Below are 19602 nucleotides of genomic sequence, written 5' to 3'. Positions count from 1 at the left end.
GTCATCGTTGCATTTGGTTGTCTTTTTAAAGACGGATCACATGCTATGATTTTTTTGTGACGGATATTCTTGAGTTGGGATTGATTTCATGTAATCGAATAACCTATTTTTTAGTAAAGTCGTCCCAGGAACGCAACTCATAAATATTGGCGATATCATTTTAAAGTCCTCTACTTTCAAGTGTATAGGTAATATACATCTGAATTGCCAATATAAATGAGTCAGATTAAATAAATTATTAGAAGAATTTTTTTTACTTAGCAACAACATTTTTGTTTATTTTAGTAGTATTTTATATTTTGACAACGAAACCCGATTTGGGCTTCGAAACGTTAATAAACTCATTTTTTTGGTAAATTTTTGGCTTATTTCCCATTAAAAGTAATTAATTATTAATATAATTTCAGAATTGTGTGGACTGTATATTTTTAGAGGTTGCTGATTCAAGCAAAAATTGAGAGGGAATACGATGATACAGACAAATATTATAAATTTATAAAAAATCTTACCCAAGTCAGTCTTTGGTCACTGTTCACCCGCGTCTCGATCAAACACATATGTCGGTTTCACGGGGGGCTGCTTCTCGTCGAGATTTAATTGTTTTTATAGGATTAGCGCTGTCTATATCGGATTAGCGGCTTATACTATTGCGCAGAGAGAAAAAGCGTTTATTCAGCGATAATTGAACCAAGAGAAAGATTCGTGATATTTTTGAACCCACAGAAAGGTTCGCGTTAATAGTTAAACTCGGAGGAAGGTTCGCGTACTGAGATAGATGTGTTGCCAACGATAGCTAACACGGGATAGTCTTTAACCTCCGGTGCGTAACACAAGAGAGGAATTTGCACTTCTGTTGCCTTTTCTGGTAAAGTGTAGAGAGCCTGTTGGTTTGCAGTATACAAAATGTCTCAAAAAATTGTGTGTCTTGGGTATGGATGAATAATTCAAATATCCAGTTCCTCTGGAAAGCGTTCGAAGTGTGGGTGGGGGCGGGATCTCACCATTTCTGACTATATACGGTAACCGTTTGAATTCTTTGCTTTCCGCGCATTCTGGATGGATATAATGGAACAATTGTGAGGGTTAAATTGATAATTACTATTGGAACGTTATAGGAATCGTTTAAACATTTACTTGTGATGGTGATGCGGACGGAAAGGTAGGGGAAGTGGGTGAAATGTCGAGGAAAATGCTCTGGATTATTTCAAATGGGAACTAATTTAACTGCAGATAATATATTTACAATGTTTATGTATTAATTTGATTAAAATGCGGTACTTTAATGAGGATTATTATAGACAATATTACATGATTAATATTATTAAAAATCAATTTTTAGTATTAAATCAAGTAACCTTACTTGATTAATCAAGTTTTTGCACAATATGAAAGATAATATACTGATACATCAAAATTAAATATAAAGTGTTCTTGTTTGGAGTAAATATTGGCATTAATAAGAAACCATGTTCGCCAATGCAATATGTTGTTACTATACCTTTTAGATTTTCGATTTTTTACATTAAAACAAAAACCCTCCAACATCACAGCAATGAAAGACTTTACAATAGAGGTATGTACATATACACTATACACACACCCAAACTTATATGGAATCACCATGTATTTCAAAGTAATATTTATTTCTTTTGAAAAAACTTGTTATTGTTGCGAAGAATAAAAGTTTTTATTGAAAATAAACAAATATATAAGACAACCGGATAGTACAGCTCGGTACGGTATTATAGGTTATTTGCTGAGTTGCAAATTGAACGAAAATAAATAAACTAACTTTTGCGTCCAAAAACGAAAATATGCCTCATGTGGGGTTATAGAACTTACAACGAAGAAAGATTATTGGTCTTGTGGAGCAAGTAATGTTCTCAGAGAGACATAGCTGTAGAGCTGGGCGTAACACAGGGGGTTCTGTCCAAAACTTATGCTGGGTAACAGAAACTAGGAAAGCTCAAAAATAAAGCGAGGCAAAGTCGCCAAAAAGTAATAATGGCTCGCCATGATCGTTTAATAGTCCAATTAGCTGGAAGACACCCAACCCTGTTTCAGTTGAAACGATAAGAAGAGTTCGTGAAAAGAAGTATACAGCAGGAGACAGTTATAGGTTCCCGAGTTATCCAGGCAGCACAAAATTGATGTCTTCACCACCAAAACTGGAACATTGGGAATTGAAAAAATGTGCTATTTTCAGAAAAACTCAGGATTTGTGTAAAATCAGATGACCCACGAAATCGTGTACTTAGAGGTCGAGGAAGACAAGCAAGAACGAAAACTGTCAGATCTGTTCACAAATATAGTGGGGAAGGGGAAGTGTAATGTTCTGGACAGAAATTGTGGTCCGTAAAAAACTCCTTTAATTTTCATCCAATCAATTTTTACTGCTCACAGATATGTTGATAACCTGTAGTTAGGCTCTGCAGAGGTGTAACAGCAGAAAATTTAATTTTCTTGCATGATAATGGACCTCCACATACCATTAGAGTGACTAGAGACATCATTTAAGCAGAAGGTATCCCTTTTTTGGAGTGGCCTGCTTGCTCACCCAAGCTTAATCCTATAGAGTATTTGTGGGATATGCTTAAAAGAAAAATTAGAGCTCGCCGGGATAATCCACAAAACACCGCACGGCTAGTACAAGCTACTCTTGAAGGATGGAGTAACCTACCACAACAAAATGTTGATAATTTGATTAGGAGCGTGCCCACGCAAACTGAAGCTTGCATAAGGACTAGAGGTGATAACACTGACTACCAAAAAACACAAAAAAAAATAAATAGAAACAATTTAAACATTATTTGTTTTACATTGAATTTTTTTTGCTATTGACTTTAAAACAACTAGTTTCAATTTGTTTGTTAAGAGGAAACAGTACAACGCAGTACAAACAGAGAAAACGCGTTCCAAGATTGCGGCTGTAATTTTGAATATTTTTTCGAGATATTTGGCACACGTATTCGTAATATAATAAAGAATGGCGGTACAGAGCCCAATTTGAAAAATATATTAATATGTGGAAATTACTCTGATTAAATACAATATTAAAAAAAAACGAGCCTGTACCGCCATTAAGAAGAACAAAAAAATACACTTTCTTCAAATAAACTTTTTTATCCGATGCCTAGATTTTGTGTCATTTTGGAACTGCTAATGAAATAAAAAATTTTAGTAGTTCCAAAATGACACAAAATCTAGGCATCGGATAAAAAGTTTATTTGAAGAAAGTGTATTTTTTTGTTCTTCTTAATGGCGGTACAGGCTCGTTTTTTTAATATTGTATTTAATTACAGAGTAATTTCCACATATTAATATATTTTTAAAATTTTGCTCTGTACCGCCATTCTTTATTATATTACGAATACGTGTGCCAAATATCTCGAAAAAATATTCAAAATTACAGCCTCAATCTTGGAACGCGTTTTTGCTACCTGTTGATCGCTACTATATCACCTTAAATACTTTATTGTTTAATTTAATTGTTATCCATTTGTTATTAAATTGCTTTGCTACTATATCACCTTCAATACTTTATTGTTTAATTTAATTGTTATCCATTTGTTATTAAATTGCTTTAAAATAAATACTGTTTGACTTCGTGGTTCTTTTTTTTTTTTAATTCGCACGAAATAATAAGAAATATCAGGTGATTCCATATAAGTTTGGGTGTGTGTATATGAAAATATTATGAAAATATGAAGTTCCTTAGAGGAGACGGTACCTAAAGAAGAAGAAGAAGGCAGAATAGTATAAATTATTCGTAAAACGTTTATATTTGTAGTAAACTTACGTGCATAGAAATCGGCCCACTTAAAAAAGTGGTCATTTTTAATGTCTCATATTTCCTAAACGTGTTGACCGATTTAAATGATTTTTTGAACATGTTATAGCCTGATTCTTTAACAATACCACTGTAATAATATTGTTGCTAAAGAGGTAAATTTTCATTGTATACCGGGTGTACTAATCAAACTGTGTTTTTTTCTCAAAGTTCGCATCCCCCTGTGGAATATTCTAGCATTTATAAAATACTGAAATTAAAACCCAACTGTAGCCTTAGGTTTTCTTAACATTCTGTTTTTTGATTCATTCGTTTATGTTGGATTGTAAAAAAGTTAGGTACTTTAACAACTAGACATGTTCTTCATCAATACGCGGTGTTTCTAAATAAGTGGGACAAACTTTAAGAGATAATTCTGCATGAAAAAATAATGGCAGTTGGCTTTATAAAAGTATGTCCGCAAATGTTTCGTTTCCGAGATACGGGATGTTGAATTTTTTCTTACAAACTGACGATTTATTTATTGCTTTAAAACCGGTTGCGGTATGCAAATGAAATTTGGTAGGTTTTAAGAGATAGTTATTGCGGATTTTTTGACATAAAATTAAGAATTTTATATTCACCATTAGCGTGCATACGGGTAATATGATCGGTCATATTACACGTATGCTCGCTAATGGTGAATATTAAATTCTTAATTGTATGTCAAAAAATGTGCAATAACTACGTCTTAAAACCCACCAAATTTCATTGGCATAACTCAACTGGTTTTAAAGCAATAAAATATACCGTCAGTTTGTAAGAAAAAAATCAACATCCCGTATCTCGGAAACGAAACATTTACGAACATACTTTTATAAAGTAAACGGTCATTATTTTTTCATGCAGAATTACCCCTTAAAGTTTGTCGCACTTATTTACAAACACCGCGGTGTATTGATGAAGAACATGTCTAGTTGTTAAATTACCTAACTTTTTTATTATCCAACATAAACGAATGAATCAAAAAACAGAATGTTAAGAAAACCTGAGGCTATAGTTGGGTTTTAATTTACGTATTTTATAATTTGCTAGAATATTCTACAGAGTGATGCGAACTTTGAGAAAAAAACACAGCTTGATTGGTACACCCGGTATACAGTGAAAATTTACCTGTTTAGCAACAATAGTATTACAGTGGTATGGTTAAAGAATCAGCCTTTAAAATGTTCAAGAAATCATTTAAATCTACCAACAGGTTTAGGAAATATGAGACATCAAAAATGACCAAATTTTTAAGTGTGGCGATTTCTGTGCACGTAAGTTTATAATTTTGAATATATTAAAGCTAGTCCATCCCTGTTATATTATATTCAGGGATAGCACTAGCTAATGAAAAGATTTTCCACTCTTTATTTAGACGTTTAAAATATATTTCCTCGGAGAATCAGTTCTCCATTTGTTTGAACACCGCCGGATGTGATTATTTCTCGTGATAATGAAAACCCCCTTTTATATTAAGAAGTATATGTCGATTAATAATAAGCAATGCCGAAAAATACTATATGTACTGGACAGAGTCAGAGCACAAAAATAGATGCAGTGAACTGAAGTTAAGCATATCACAGGCTATAGCGTCTAATGTTAAACATTTGCCTCACTTAATTTTCTCCCGTCCTCCCGATATTATTCTTCTTCTTACTCTTTATGAGCAATTCTGCTTATTCATTGGCCTATAGATACCTCTATGGAAGGTTGTCACTCCATCTTTTGCGCGGTCGGCGGATACTTCTTCTGCCGATTGGTGATTTATCTCTTGCTATTCTGACCACACGTGTCTCCTCCATTCTGCTTTTGTGGTTATTCCATTCTCTCTCTTTTTACTTTATCGTACTATATACGTAGTATAGTATAATAGATAAAGTTATAGGATCGGGCAAAAATTTTTTTTCAGATTTCACTTTTTTTCGACGTTTTGAGTCCCCGAGTCTAAAAAGCAAATAAAAAAAACATGTCGGAAGTACGTACGTATGTCGCCACCGCCCAGCAAAAACTACCGGACTGATTTTGATGAAATTCGGTATGAGTAAGTTTAAGAGAATTTTGTCGAGAAACTAAGCTTTTAAAAAAAACCTCTTAAAGGGGGGCCGAAATAGGGGGGTTATTTAGGGACCATTTTTGCAAATTTTGACCGAAATGAATGAAATTCAACTTAAAGTAAGCTCATCAATAGGTAAATAAAAATACGGAATTTGACATTTCCAAATTCAAAATGGCGGCCAACATGGCCGACCGCCCACCCGACACATTTCCCTACCTATCTAAAAACTTGTTTAAGGTAAGTTTAATTTGAAAAAGTCGTTATATAGCCTAATAAAGATGGGTCTATAAGAAGAATATTATCGTTTTTCAGAAAAAGTTACGCGTTGCCTATTTACGGGGTCAAAATTTTACATAAATTTGAACTAGATTTTCTCAAAAATGGCTCCAAGGAATTTTTTTATTTTTTGATATATTTTTGATATCCTATCGGTAAATTGAATGACATTAGTCAGATTTCTTAACTCCCCATAGGAGGGGAGTTATGACTTTTTTATAAAAAAATATTCGAGTGTCCGTAACTTCTTCTTAATAGAAACTAAAATTTGAAATTTTGCAGACATATATGGTACTTTATTATCTATTATCACAATAAATTTCACCAAAAATGTGGCTTCCGGTTGAACCGGAAATGAATAAAAAATCTTAATTTTTTTAGATATGCCCTCTATATTTTTACACATTTTGAATGAATGCAAAATTACCTTTCCAATGACATAAAATTCATTGACGTATCTCAAAAACTCGAAAAGTTACGGTAAATAGAAATTTTGCTATAATCTTATGTGTGTCCTCTCTCACGCGATCATAGCAGAGCATTATTGTAGGGCAGTCAATGAGGGTATTTGGCTCCGAATTCCATCCTACTACATTGATGTACTTGATATTTTCACAGTAAGTAGGGAATAGCTCAAGAAACAAAATCTACCCTATATACTATGGCGCTTTATCTTGGGGCGGTTCCCACTTATTCAAGGGGGTGGAAAATTTGTTGGTCAAAATAAGCACGGAAGTGTCTAAAGAACCTATTTCTAAGCAAAAACTGGTCTATACTTTTTTTGAGAACTCGATACTTTTTGAGTTATGCGTAGTTGAAAATTGGCCATTTTCATTGAAAAATGACACCTTTTCGGACGGATTTTTTGTGAATACCTTAAAAACTATGCATCGAACTAAAAACACTATATAAAACATTTTTTAGATTATAAATAATAAAGAGATTCGTTCCTTCGTAAATGTTCTATTTATAATACAAAAAGAGATATGGTAGGTGAAAATATTTTGTTTTTGGTGCATGCTCAAATTGGTGTATTCAACTTGAAATAACAGAGGAACGGTAGGTTTTAGGTGTATAATGCTACCAACACCTTTTGTAGTGTTTGAAAAGGCCTTTAAAACGAGCACCGTTAAATGTCGGTTACATACAAACTAAGCGAGATATGGTGCAAAAAAAATATATGACTAATGTACTTTAAGGAAAAATGAAAAGTATATACATTTAACTCCCCACCCACCATAATTTAAATGCATTGTTTTTCTTTTGCAATACCTTTTAATATACTGTTATTTCTACTTTCAAAAAGTTGAACGGGTTTAAAATGAATGGTTTTTGTAAAAAATGTGATCAAATTATAGAATGAATTTTTAAATTTTCTTAAAAATCTTCCTTTTTCTCCATGTAATTCTAAAATAAAAATATTTCACTACAAAAAATTTCATTAAAATCCATGCAGTAGCATAGAATTCGGAGATAATATCTTGTTCTTAATCTCGCGCATTGACTGGCGTAATCGAAATAGAATGAAATGCAAATATTGTAAACTATTAATTCCTCAGAAAAATGAACCAATTTGAAATGAAATATGACTATAATATTCTATTGATTTATGCAATAATCTATACATCTATAGTGTGTCCCCGAAATATGGCATCGAACATTTTCTCAAATGCAGGAATTAATGATGCGTAGAACCATAAAATACTTTCAAGTACAGAAGGTGTTTCTAAAATATCAAAATAACGAGTAATTTTGTTATTTTTATAGAATGCCAGTATCTATATAGTACCATAACGATAATAGATCGGTACGAGAAAGTTCTCGGGCGGCCCTTCCGTCCAGCGTTTTCTATTTAGTGTCCATTCGTTTATACATTGTACGTTACATTGTCTTCTAATGTCTTCACTCCTTTTTCGATCTGTCTCATATTTCCTGTAATTCTTCTCAGTACTCTCATCTCTGCCGTTTTCAATAGTCTGTGTGTTGTGGCTTTGTCGGGTCTTGTTTCTTATGTATATGTTACGGTTGATGTGATAAATTCGGCCTGTATTAATAATTACCGGTAAATATTAATGGGTAGTTCCATTTCAAATCACTCAATTTTGGAGCAAAAAAAATTTTGGACCTCCGATTTGTCTGAAAATTGGTATATAGCTTCTGCGGGACGTAAAAATAAGATATTTAAGGTCAAAAAATCTTCTTCTTTTTTTCTCAAAATGTTATTTTATGCGATTTTACAGTGATTTGGTGTTTATTTATACAATTTTCTATCGTAAAGTATCAATGGAAAACATAATATTTTAATAGAAGGGACTCAAAAATGTCGTTATATGGCATTATAACAAATTACTTTGATTCAAAACAAGCTTTTGATCAAATTTTATAGTGTAGAAAACGTTAAAGTACCGTTTTTTACATTTTTCTCGATTCCCAAAATACATCATAGTCAATTTGGCTGAAAATTTGCCCACAGATAGACAAAACATAGGACTTTAAGTGGTGAGAAGGATTTGAATTATATTACAATACCAAAAAAGTTACATGCAATATTATAGTCAAAAATATAGGCGTCTACTGTAAGTACAATTAACTCGAAAATATCGACCTCACGACAAAAATTGTTAAAAAGAAATTGTAATAATTGTAAATACGATAATTTTATTCGTTGCTTGTGCAAATTGAGGCCATAATAAATTCCCGACCTATTCATCCTTTATCCTGTGACCCTAATGATCTCTCCCCCTTGACTCCTGCACATTTTCTCATCGGAAGACCACTTACTACCAATCCAGATCCAGATCTTCGTGATATTCCAGTTAATCGTCTCTCGAAGTTTCAACATATCCAGCAGCTTTCCCAGCACATTTGGGAACGCTGGAACAAGGAATACATCTCCGAACTACAGAAGCGTACCAAGTGGACTACTACTCATGGTGAAGTGACGGAAAACGCGTTAGTGCTTATTAAAGAGGACAATTTGCCTCCATTAAGGTGGAAGTTAGGTCGCGTGATTGAACTGATTCGCGGCAGCGATGGTGTAGCAAGAGTTTTTAAGATAAAGACAGACAATGGTATTATTACTCGTTCCTTCGCCAAAGTGTGTCCGTTGCCTATTTCGGACTAAGTTAGTTAAGACATTTGAACAGTTGTTTAGCGGTATTTGTTGGCAGTGTTTGCCAAGGCGGGGGCCATGTTTATGCCCTCTTAATTCATTTATTTTTGCCTTTTTATGACGTGGGAACGTGGTAGTTTTATACCAATATATCCACATATCATCATACGATAAATCCCAGTCGCCTACAGGCAGTCGGCAAAGCAGTTGCTCAAGAAAAGGTTCGTAAAGGCATACGCGTCAAAACACCACGGCTTGGGCGAAACAATCCTATCTTATTGTGCAAATCTATTCAAAGTGTCGTTTCGTGTTTTATCAAAAACTTTACGACAGTTCAAGTGTAACGGACTTATCTTATATTTTACTGTTTAATGTTAGTGCCTTAAAGATAATAAAGTCAATATTCTTCACACGTTGTAATCATTTAACCAGCATCTTTTACGAGTTATTTATCGCGTTAACTCAGTCAAATTCATACGGTTTCGATCCGTTTCCAATATTTTATTATACATCCAATTAATCCGGGACTAAGGGCGCCATAGCTCAGCCACCAGACGTATTACTAACGCAATCTGTGCAGCTTTTCCGCGTTAGATAAAGATAGATAAAGTAAAGATTGCCATGACGATCGCCAACATCTATCACGGATAGGCACATCAAGAAAAAGAAGAAGTTCTAAATTATATTCTATATTATTATCTGTTAATACGTACATACGTTTTCGCACGTAATTCTTTACCTCCAGTATATTTTTCTTAGTATGTTGAAGTTTTCGAATGAAATATTAACAAGTAGTCCATCCTTTCACGGTTTTTGCTCTAAATTTTAAAGAACCGCTTGGATTGACATAAAATTTGCCATACGTATAGCTTACATGTCAAAGAAAAAAGTGATATTGTGCCGATGTGTGCTTTTGCCCTGGGGGTGACTTTTACCCTCTCTTGAGAGTGAAAAAATATATGTCCAAAGTAAGTCTGGAAATGGGTAAACTGACTAATTTTAAGTAACTTTTGTTCTATAGAGCTTTTTTGCCAAGTCAACACTTTTCGAGTTATTTGCGAGTGAATATGGTCATTTTTCAACAAAATAACCACATTTTTAGACGGTTTTTCGCAAATAACTCAAAAAGTAAGTATTTTTTTGAAAAAAACTTTCTTAGCAAAAATATAGCGTATAAAAAAGTAAAAAAAAATGGTGTACGCGTTGGGTCTCTATATCTCGCAGAACCAGAGTTATAGCCAATGAAAAATAGATTCATATTCACCAAATTTTAAATAGAATATTTCGACGTGAAATATCCAAAAAATTAAGCACTTTTTGGGGAAAACTCATTATAACTTTGTGTTTAAAAAAAGCTTTATTTCTGTTTTTACAAAAAGTTTTTAGCATTAAATTTAAGCAAGTTACGCTCAAAATAAAGTTGGTCCCTTTTGTTTTTGCAAAAAAAATCGGGAAGACCACCCCCTAATTAGCAACTTAAATGAAATTAATCGTTACCGCTCCACAAATTATTTTACTTATGTTGTGTTTATATGATCTGTAAGTTTCATCGATTCAAACTGCTTATTTTTGAAAAAATTTGGTTTCAAAATAAAATTTTTAAAAATTTAAATTTTGAAAAATATGCTTTTTTTCAAAATAACTTAAAAATTGTTAGAGATACCAAAAATCTCGAAAAACAAAAAAAGTCAGATTTGCTTTTCTGAATATCATGTATTTTTTTGTTTTTATGTTAGACAAAAATTGATTAAGATTTGGTGTTTCTAAATTTGCATACATTCGTGATCAGTGACTCGTTCAACCCCTTTTAACTACAGCCCTTTCAATAATAAGGACTTTGAACCGATGAAACTTACAGATCATATAAACAATATATACACGAGTCAAGAAACTTGTGAAGTCGTAACGATTAAGTTCATTTAAGATACTATTTAGGGGGTGATTTTCTCGATTTTTTTACCAAAACCAGAAGGGACTAATTTTATTTTGAGCGTAACTTGTTTAATTTTGATGCTAGACATTTTTTTTATAAAACAAAAATGAAGCTTTTTTAAACACTTTAAATAAGTTGTAATGAGTTTTCCCCGAAATGTGCTTCATTTTTGGTTATTTCACGTCAAAGTATTCCATTTGGAATTTGACGAATATGAACCTATTTTTCATTAGCTATAACTCTGCTTCTGCTAGGTGTAGAGACGTGATATATACACCAATTTTTAAAAAATTTTACAGGCTATATTTTTGCTAGGAATGTTTTTTCGACAAAATACTTACTATTTGAGTTATTTGCGAAAAACCGTCTAAAAGCGTGGTTATTTTGTTGAAAAAATGAACATATTCACTGCCAAAGAACTCGAAAGTATTGACTTGGCGAAAAAACTCTATAGAACAAAAGTTACTTTAAATTAGCCAGTTTACCCATTTCCTGACTTTCTTTGGACGAAAATTTTTTCACCCCCAAGAAGGGGTGAAAACCACCCCCAGGGCAAAAGCACATATCGGCACAATATCACTTTTTTTCTTTGACTTGTTAGCTATGTGTATGCCAAATTTCATGTCAATCCAAGCGGTTCTTTAAAATTTAGAGATTTTGCAATATTTTACCGTTAAAGAACGGACTAAAGCTAAAATCCGGTTCTGTCGATTTTATAAAACATTCCACAATGTATTTAAAGAGAAATCATTGGGGATTTAGAATTGGATGTTGGCAAGAAGAGAATAATGGGTACCTACCCTCTTGTATTATACATTCACCTTGTTTGTAAATCACTAGTCGAAATTTGCTTTTACGACAATGGAAAATCTAATGCGAGATGGAATATAATAAGTTTGACTTTGTTATGATTATGATGAAATAAAACTTAACAGAGGAACATTATTACAATAATTATATCATGTAGTTTACATTTTTTTAAAACATTTAATGAATCCGTTATCTAAACTTAAGGGGCTATCCTGGTGTAAAAGTATGAAATTCATATACTTTTTTTGGGAATTTCTAAAATAAAAAGTACTGTACCAATTGTTTTCAAAATTTTGCATAATCATTTACTATAAAAATAAGTAGGTATATGTAAAACAATTTTCATAAAAAAATATTGAAAATTAAACGATTTATGCGCCATCTACTGGCACCGTGAAAATAATAACATGGCCCCACTGCTGCAGTGATTGGGACTAATATAGATCCCGAAACATAAAATTGCAAAGTGATTAGAAATAAACCTACAAGAGTTACTTCTGATTCTAAGACAACAATAGATCATATATTTATTAGGAAAACTAATAATATAGAAAGTAAAATTGATATAGATTCGATAGTTTTTCAAACCGATATGACAGATCATTTTTCGCCATTTGTTTGATATCCTTTAAAAGCTGTGACAGTATAAATACAGAACATAAAGAAAAAAAATTACAACAAAAAAATTGACTTTAAAAAAATAAATAATTATTTAAAAAATGAATCATGGTCTAAAGTAATTAATAATAATAATGTTCAAATTTCTTACAACAATTTCATTAATAAAATAAACACAATTACAAACTCTTTCACTAAAATTGTTGTCAACAAAAATAACAAATACAAAAAATTACAACCATGGATATCTACGGCAATAATAACATCCATTCATAAACGTCATATCCTCAAAAAACAACTAAATAAAACGCCTACACCCATTCTAGAAGCACAGTATAAGGAATATAGAAATAAACTTAATGTGTTAATAAAAAAACAGAAAAATGATTACTATAAACAAAAATTATACGGTACTCATGGGAATACTAAAAAATTATGGAATATGATTAATGAGGTTGCAGGAAGTAAAAATACACTAGATATTTCTAATATTGATATTGTTAATGAAAATGGGGACTGCGTTAAAAATAATACAGATAAGGCAAATGTGTTTAATAATTTTTTTATAAACTTAGGAATGAAAATGGCAAATAAAATAGAAAATTCAAATTTACCTGATAATTTGTTGAGAGATGTTTATATAGAATCGTCTATTTTCTTAAAACCGGTAACGCAGGCCGAAATAACTATTTTGATATCTAATTTAAAGAATAATTGTTCTCCTGGTCCCGATAAGATTAGTAGCAAATTAATAAAATATATTCATCTTAATATATTGGGCCCATTAACCCATATAATAAATCTCAGTCTCTCAACAGGACAAATACCTACGCAATGGAAGCAATCTATAGTTTCTCCCATTTTCAAAAGCGGTTCTAGAAATAAACTAACTAATTATCGACCGATATCTGTAATAAATAACTTTGCTAAATTATTTGAAAAAGTATTAACAAGTAGATTGGTTAGCTTTCTGGATCAGCATAATGTTCTTTCTAAAATTCAATACGGTTTCAGAAAAAAATCCTGTACAGAAGATGCCGCATTGAATCTAGTTGAAACAATAATTAAAGCTCTCGATAATTCTAAAAAATGCCTAGCAGTCTTTCTGGATTTGGCTAAAGCCTTTGACACGGTATCTCATGCCAAACTGTTAGGTAAATTGAATAATTATGGTATTCGGGGTATTGCATTAGATCTTTTTAAAAATTATTTAACAAACAGAACGCAGCAAACTAAAATCGGTGACAAAATAAGCACTAATATTAATGTTCAGATGGGGATACCACAAGGAACGGTGTTAGGACCTATTTTATTTCTCGTATACATAAATAGTATTGCAACAATCCAGAATTTTGAGGGACAGTTGGTATGTTACGCAGATGATACTGCACTCATAATTACAGGAAATACTTGGGAAGAAGTGCATTTTGCGACAGAGGTTTGTCTTAAAAATATTAGAATTTGGCTAAATCATAATCTTTTAACTTTAAATGTCGAGAAAACAAAATATGTAACATTTTCCCCAACAGTTACGGACCAACCATCTTTAAAGATTAGACTGCATAATCCCAGATGTAAAGATAATATATGTGATTGCCCCATACTAGAACAAACCCCTGTAATAAAATATTTGGGTGTTATGATTGATCATCACACAAGGTGGTCACACCATATTACCTATGTCTCTAAACGTATAAGAGCTTTAATACATAAATTTTATAAAGTAAGGTTCATCCTATCTAAGTCCAATCTTATTATGATGTATAATTCATTAGTTGAATCAGTTCTAAGATATTGTATAACTATTTGGGGTGGTGCATTCTCTACTAATTTAAAAAATTTGCAAACTACACAAAATATTTTACTTAGAATAATATTTAAAAAACCTAGATTACACTCAACATCTCTACTCTACCAAGAAACAAAATTATTCAAAATACGTCAAATTTATATACACCAATGTCTCCTAAGGACCCAATTTTCAAAAGTAAAAAACAATAAAAAACTTCAATTACTAGAGCAGCTACTAATCTACATCTAAATACTAATTTATTTAAAAAAACTGTGACGCAGAGATCATTTTCCTATTATGGTCCTAAACTATTTAATATGTTACCAACGCATTTAAAAGAAATTAATATAAGACATAAATTTAGTAAGGAAGTAAAGAGTTTAATTATCAGTAACCCGGAAATGTTTAAAATGTTTGAAAATGTTTGAATTTGATTTGCACAACCAATTCGTATTTTCTCCTTTTTTACTCTTTCATCTAATCATCTAATAATCATCTAAAAAAAAAAAAAACTAAATCACATAAACAGTTAAAATCTAAAAAGAAATGTATCGATTTGCTATTGTTATTGAATGTTTTGATTTATATTTTACTTTAATTTATACATATTATAGACAGTGTATTTAATAAATTATATTACATTGTATATTATATTGACTGACATCAGTGGGAGGTATCCGACAAACAGATGCCTTGTGTCTAGGTCTGCCTCCGGATGAATCAGTCAGTATAAGTATATTAATTAGGTCTCTTATATGTATATTGTATAATAACTAAGTGGTTGAATAAATTATTTGATTTGATTTGATTATTGAAATATAAGTTATTTCCTATACCATCTATGATTTTTGAAAAATATTAAAATTTGGACGTGTTGAATTTTTTTTTAAATTAGCTAAAACATTTTCAGTTTTAAAAACCGCCAAATTGACATTTTTTATCCGATCAAAAAACCCCTAGTTGATGGTATAGAAAATAACTTATACATATTTCAATAATAACTTTGAAATTTTATGTTTTAGAATTTCTATTAGTCCCAATCACTGTAGCAGTGGAGCTACGTTTTTATTTTCACGGTGCCAGTAGATGGCGCATAAATCGTTTAATTTTCAATATTTTTTATGAAAATTGTTTTGCATGTATGTACGTACTTCTTTTTATAATAAATGCTCATGCAAATTTTCAACACAATTGGTACAGTACTTTTTATTTTAGAAGTTTCCAAAAAAGTACATTAATTTCGTACTTTTACACTAGAATAGCCCCTTAATTAAACTCGTTTAAACGAAGAAATAGAAACATTAGACGCGGAAGAAAAGTGGGAAAACATGAAAGAAACAGTTTTAAACACGAATAAAGAAACCTAAGGACTGTCAAAAAGTAGCAGAAGCAATTGAGGGGGTTAGAAGTAAAAGTGTTTAAGTGCACTGTTCTAAAAATATGCTCGAAGTACAGATTCGCATAACTTAAATGGTATTATAACTTGGTGGTAAAAGGATTCAACATTCAAGTTTTACCAATAACATTTATCAACACCATGTACCGATTCAAGTACATTTTTTAATACATAATTGAAAAAAAGGAAGGATATAGTAAGAGTAATAATATACCCTTATATTTTTATCACCTTATAGAACATTGTACACTAGACATACAGTCAGAAAAATGAAAGAATACCCATGAACGATCATATCAAGCACATATTATTTTGGATTTGCTGCCTTTTTCTATAAATAACAAACGAGAGAGAGATTATTAAGTGTTGTCTACTAAGCAAAAACGTTATCCAAGACATACACAGTTACATATTTATAATTGACAGCGTGAGACGGCGGGCGATACAATTGTTCAACGTAGTTATATTAATTTAGTAGAAAATTTAAACTCACACTTGACTATTTCTGCACTTCTAATGTCATTCTTAGAAAAACATTCAACATCAGTAGAGATAATGATTGTATAAGCTACTATTCGAGTAATCGTGCTGGTCAACTATAATCTGACAGATTTAATCACTGTCACTTTGACAGTGAAACTGGGTTAGGTTCGGTAGAGTTTATAAATTTTAATATAATCAGTCGTCTTTACTTGAATAAACTCAGTTCTTTTAATAGTTATTTATGATATAAGTGTTAAAAGTACACGTTTAAGGCACGCATGTGAAAGTTTCAGCAATTCACAGAAAGGCAATTCACATGAGTGCCTTAAAAATGTACTTTTTAACACGCATATCATACAATATTTTTTCTACAAACGTAATTACAGGACAATATCTACAATAGCTATTTGTATAACAAGGGAGGAAAGTGCTACTTTTCCTCCCGAGAATGAAGTTTACTGCCCGACGCGTAGCGGAGGGCAGTAATCATTCAAGGGAGGAAAAGGCACTTTACTCCCACGTTATACATATGGTTTTTCCACCTTCCTCAAATAACAAGTCATTTTTTCATTTTTACTTAATTTATTTATGTAACTAACCAACAAAATTTATTAGAACTAAAAGTAACAAGTAGGTACAATATAACTGTCAACTGTCAAATATAAGTCAAATTATTAATGTAAACATTGTTAAATCACAATAACAATTTACTGTTTTTTACCATTCTGCAAAATACAGAGTGTTTTTAAATAAACGTTAAAATGTATAGATACTTACGTAATAGAAAATAGATATTGTACAGGGCGTCAATAAGTTATATTTCATGAATGAAATACCATGACGTCACTTTTACTTTTCCTCCCTAGGGAGGAAAAATATTTTCCTCCCTAGGGAGGAAAAGTACAACTTTGCTCCCTACAATCAGGTCCGGAAAAGTCTACTTTCGGTAGAGGTAGGTGGAAAAAACTTTTACTTGAACTTGACTGACATTCCATTTTTATATTTTTTTGACATTACCTACATCAAAATTGTCTATACGGTCAATACGAATTGCAGTGCCTTAAAAATATTTTAAAGCACTAGTGCCTTAAAGTAGCATTTTTAACGCACGCATGGAGTGCTAAAAATTGCATTTTTAACACGGTTGTAGAAAAAAGCTATTTTGATATTATATTGTATTTTTGGTTTGGTAATTATTTAATTAAAATAAGTCAATAAAATTTGTAAGTAATCATCTGTCAATATTGTTAACTTCTCTCTATGAGTTTGCCAAACGTGTACATATTAATATTACCAAATATTACTCTGACTTTTCAATCATAGTGTATAAAATTACAGATTAGTATATTTTATGAATGTACATAATGTCTGTAAAATGATCTGGATACCAATATGATCTGAATTCATTAAGTTTACTTTCATTTAAGTCACTTAATGCAGCCGACATAAACGACATTTTTTAAATTCCTGTTACTATGTACGTCCGGCAACTTTAACATGGAGAAATTCATAAAACTCTATTTGCTTACTCATTTTTTTGTATTATTAATCTATATCAAATAATTAATTACGGTAGTAAAAGTAACATTTATTACCAATAAATATATAGGTATTATCAGAAAAAGAATAACATCACAAAAAATTTTTGACACATTTACGTAGCGAAAAGTCGTACGGTGGGGTAGTACTCACATCCGTTTTTTACAGTATTAACTTAGTTTAGACGTGAGTTTAGACGTTGTTTTGACTAGAAATTTTTGATTTGATTCGTATGCATATCATCGATGACGCATGGGTATTCTTTCATTTTTCCTACTGTATTTTAGTTTAATGACTAATAAAATTTATAAAACTCAAATAACTTTGAAGCTGATTATCTCGAGAACTATCAAAACTGCACTTAAGCCCTTTTACGTCCGAACCACTCAATTAGAAAAATAATAATAAATAAGCTGAGAAAATGCTGCTAGAATTATCATAACGAAAACTTTGTTTATTTAAGTATTTAAATTCATAATATGGAAAATTGCTATTATGAAAAGTTGTTTGGAATTAAAAATTATATTTTAATGTACAATTATATCATTCTAATTTAAATGTTGTGAACTATAAAGATACTTTACTCGAAATTCATATTTTTATATACCTCGTATTAAAATTTCATATATGATGGTCGCATCATAAATCTTAGACCATGAAGAGCTTTTTATGAAGAATAACTTTTCTTCGTCAAATTAAACATACAAGAGTTATAAATGAAAATGATGTTGGCATCCATAATTTGAGAAAAATCTTCTAATATTTTTTTCCATTAGAAGGTTCTGGAAAGACTATAAGGAATTAACCTTTTCAGTCTTAGGCCCTTAAGACCTATTAAGCTGTATAACTTTTATTAAAGCTTAAGCTATAATTTTTATAACTTTTAAGCTTTATATATTCAATAAATATTTATATGTACATATAATATAGCTATAAAACAACCGTTAATTTTGCTTTTCCTTATGAAAACACTAGGTCATTAAAAATTAAGGGAAGTAAAGCATTATTGGACGCGATAATATCAACAATTTTATTAATGTTTTTTATTAGATAATGACAATTTCTACATACCTGCTGCGTGACTGTAGAACTAAGTTGATATTAAATACATTTGAATATTTGGATTAATAGGTATTCATGAATGAAGTAATAATTTTAATACTGTTATGTTCATATAGGTATTAGGATTTTGACTTTTTTGCGTTTACGTGTGATAAGAACGTTAATTAGAATCCAACGAAAGAAAAAGGTGTACAATATAACGAACATTAAAGTATAGGCGAAGCAATAAAGCACTAAAATCGGCCTTACCTCCGAAATTATAAAAAACGACAAGACATATCTTAATAATTCTTTTTGCATTCGATTCGTGAATGCGCCAGGAAACTTTGTGAACTAGAGCCATGATATAATATTGAAAAAATGCATACAAAAAATGCATTCTTAAAGTGCATCTCAAACAGACAATAAAGAAAATTCAGAACTCGCCAATTATCGGCGGAAATGAGTTCAATTTTGTTACTCGGGGTTTTTGGGGGCGCTAAAAATGAATATGACGTCGTAAGTAATCTCCGGAGTACCTGGTGCCCAAGGTACCTATTATTTACCTCGTCTTGTGGAGTTTTCGGCAAATTCATTAAAACATTAGTCAAGAATCATTCTTCGGGGGGTTTTTGAGGTCGCTGACGACGAATATGAAATTGGAAGTGATCTCCAGTGTACCTGGTGCCCAGGGTACAGACTGTTTATCTCGTCTTCAGGAGTTTTCGGCAA

At 31.4% G+C, this 19602-nt stretch overlaps 2 protein-coding genes across 8 annotated transcripts in view; one reads left to right on the top strand and one right to left on the bottom strand.

Moving 5' to 3' along the window:
- LOC114330826 (GDNF-inducible zinc finger protein 1) overlaps nt 1-19602 on the bottom strand; it is a 113495-nt gene that overhangs the window by 18334 nt on the left and 75559 nt on the right. The window contains exon 1 of one of the 4 annotated variants that reach the window (XM_028280238.2): nt 510-644. The exons of the other annotated variants lie outside the window; for them this stretch is intronic. The gene's annotated coding sequence lies outside the window, so the exon portion shown is untranslated. Of the gene's footprint in view, nt 1-509; nt 645-19602 lie in introns of those variants that run through there. 4 annotated transcript variants of the gene reach the window in all.
- Nucleotides 1-19602, top strand: part of LOC114330824 (uncharacterized) — a 162059-nt gene that overhangs the window by 110919 nt on the left and 31538 nt on the right. The window lies entirely within an intron of this gene.

The sequence above is a fragment of the Diabrotica virgifera genome, chromosome 7 (assembly GCF_917563875.1).
Source record: "Diabrotica virgifera virgifera chromosome 7, PGI_DIABVI_V3a".
Classification (NCBI taxonomy): domain Eukaryota; kingdom Metazoa; phylum Arthropoda; class Insecta; order Coleoptera; family Chrysomelidae; genus Diabrotica; species Diabrotica virgifera.
This window is presented reverse-complemented; position numbering and strand designations above follow the sequence as displayed.